The following is a 2,730-nucleotide window of genomic DNA, read 5'->3' on the forward strand; positions in this document are numbered from 1 at the left end:
TCAGCAAATCCAGAACCCACGTCAATCCTCAGCTTCGATGAATTGAGGTCAAGGAGCAGTAAATCTTTTGGTGTGCTGCAGTAAGCAAAAGTTTTTGATTTTAGTGTTTAGCAAAGATGGAAAGATGAAGTGAGACATGGAAAAAAGCTTCACAGGTCCTGATATCTTTTCTGTGGATTGAACTCAGGATTTACAAAGTTAATAAAACTAATATATTCCCTGCTGTGTGAAAAGCGCACGAACGGTGGAGACTGCCAGGCAGCAATGCCAATTAGGTTAGTTTGCAAGCTATCTAAAGTCATAAAGTGATGGACAGTTGGCAAAAAACAATCCAGTCAGCTCGGAGTTGTCCAGACAATCTTCTGATTTGTCATTAGACACGATATCCACTGCTCCACGGTGTGCAGAGAAAGTAGCAGCTCACACTGCCACAGCGCTGCGGTCTGAGCAGGAAATGAGTCAGTCTCGGTCATGCACACGTGACTCCACGAGTCCGGGAGTGTCAAAAGGCGCACAGTGAATATTTACCAAAGAGAGCAATCCTGGCTGCTTCACTTCGTACAGCGGAGGACTGCAATACAATTATCAGATAAAAGTCATCCTTAGGTTTTTGGTTGGAACTAGCGAACCTGCTTTTGGAGTAAGCAGAAATTAGCTCAAGGCCGTTTTCTTTACTTTACAGCCAGCCTACAGCTTAACATGTTGGCGCTGAGGCACAGGAGACCTCCTTTCCTTTCTGAAACCTGAAAGCTTTTTGTGTCTGCCCGAAAACGGCTGTTTTGCTCTAGCATTTGCCTCTGCTCACCAGCAGGGAGTGCCTTTGAGTAACAACACGTCAAACCGCACTCACTTTCAGAGCAAATCAGCCTTCGATCGGTCAGTCAGACAGACAGACAGACAGAGCTCTCGCTGTTTCCTCAAGCTCGGGCTGCTGTTCTTTTCCGATGACCTCGTCTTCCTTCCGCAGGCTCGGGCTCTTCTCGGCATCATTCACGATTACTGTGCCTTCCCGTTCTGCGGTTGCTCACTTGCGAATACTCGATACCGCGGATTGGAACAAAGGGTTGAAAAAATTCAGGGAGGTGGCAATTCGTGGCGCTGTTTGGAGGCGAGTGTTAAGCGACTACTGTGAAGGGCAAGTGGACTTGCTAAGTAGGGAAATTAGCTCAAATGGTAGAGCGCTCGCTTTGCATGTGAGAAGTAGCGGGATCGTTGCCCGCATTTTCCACTCACTTTTTTACCTTGGGGAATTGTCCCGAAACAAAAATGGTGTCAGTTTTCAGCAAATCCAGAACCCACGTCAATCCTCAGCTTCGATAAATCGAGATCAATGAGCAGCAAATCTTTAGGTGTGCTGCAGTCAGCAAAAGTTTTTGATTTTGGTGTTTAGCAAAGATGGAAAGATGAAGTGAGACATGGAAAAAAGCTTCACAAGTCCTGATATCTTTTCTGTGGATTGAACTCAGGATTTACAAAGTTAACAAAACTAATGCACTCCCTGCTGTGTGAAAAGCGCACGAACGGTGGAGACTGCCAGGCAGCATTACCAATAAGGTAAGTTTGCAAGCTATCTATAGTCATAAAGTAATGGACAGTTGGCAAAAACAATCCAGTCAGGTAGGAGTTGTCCAGACAATCTTCTGATTTGTCATTAGACACGACATCCACTGCTGCACGGTGTGCAGAGAAAGTAGCAGCTCACACTGCCACAGCGCTGCGGTCTGAGCAGGAAATGAGTCAGTCTCGGTCATGCACACGTGACTCCACGAGTCCGGGAGTGTCAAAAGGCGCACAGTGAATATTTACCAAAGAGAGCAATCCTGGCTGCTTCCCTTCGTACAGCGGAGGACTGCAATACAATTATCAGATAAAAGTCATCCTTAGGTTTTTGGTTGGAACTAGCGAACGTGCTTTTGGAGTAAGCAGAAATTAGCTCAAGGCCGTTTTCTTTACTTTACAGACAGCCTACAGCTTAACATGTTGGCGCTGAGGCACAGGAGACCTCCTTTCCTTTCTGAAACCTGAAAGCTTTTTGTGTCTGCCCGAAAACGGCTGTTTTGCTCTAGCATTTGCCTCTGCTCACCAGCAGGGAGTGCCTTTGAGTAACAACACGTCAAACCGCACTCACTTTCAGGCAAATCAGCCTTCGATCGGTCAGTCAGACAGACAGACAGACAGAGCTCTCGCTGTTTCCTCAAGCTCGGGCTGCTGTTCTTTTCCGATGACCTCGTCTGCGTTCCGCAGGCTCGGGCTCTTCTCGGCATCATTCACGATTACTGTGCCTTCCCGTTCTGCGGTTGCTCACTTGCGAATACTCGATACCGCGGATTCGAACAAAGTATTGAAAAAATTCAGGGAGGTGGCAATTCGTGGCGCTGTTTGGAGGCGAGTGTAAAGCGACTACTGTGAAGGGCAAGTGGACTCGCTAAGTAGGGGAATTAGCTCAAATGGTAGAGCGCTCGCTTTGCATGCGAGAAGTAGCGGGATCGATTCCCGCATTTTCCACTCACTTTTTTACCTTGGGGATTTGTCCCGAAACAAAAATGGTGTCAGTTTTCAGCAAATCCAGAACCCACGTCAATCCTCAGCTTCGATAAATCGAGATCAATGAGCAGCAAATCTTTAGGTGTGCTGCAGTCAGCAAAAGTTTTTGATTTTGGTGTTTAGCAAAGATGGAAAGATGAAGTGAGACATGGAAAAAAGCTTCACAAGTCCTGATATCTTTTCTGT

The 2,730-nt window shown here is 46.7% G+C and overlaps 1 non-coding gene across 1 annotated transcript; it reads left to right on the forward strand.

Annotated features, from left to right (window-relative positions):
• Positions 1–2,432: 2,432 nt before the first annotated feature.
• Positions 2,433–2,505, forward strand: trnaa-ugc (transfer RNA alanine (anticodon UGC)). Its single transcript has one exon. It is a non-coding gene; the product is annotated as a tRNA-Ala (tRNA).
• Positions 2,506–2,730: the final 225 nt, after the last annotated feature.

The sequence above is a fragment of the Heptranchias perlo genome, unplaced genomic scaffold (assembly GCF_035084215.1).
Source record: "Heptranchias perlo isolate sHepPer1 unplaced genomic scaffold, sHepPer1.hap1 HAP1_SCAFFOLD_147, whole genome shotgun sequence".
In the NCBI taxonomy this organism is placed as follows: domain Eukaryota; kingdom Metazoa; phylum Chordata; class Chondrichthyes; order Hexanchiformes; family Hexanchidae; genus Heptranchias; species Heptranchias perlo.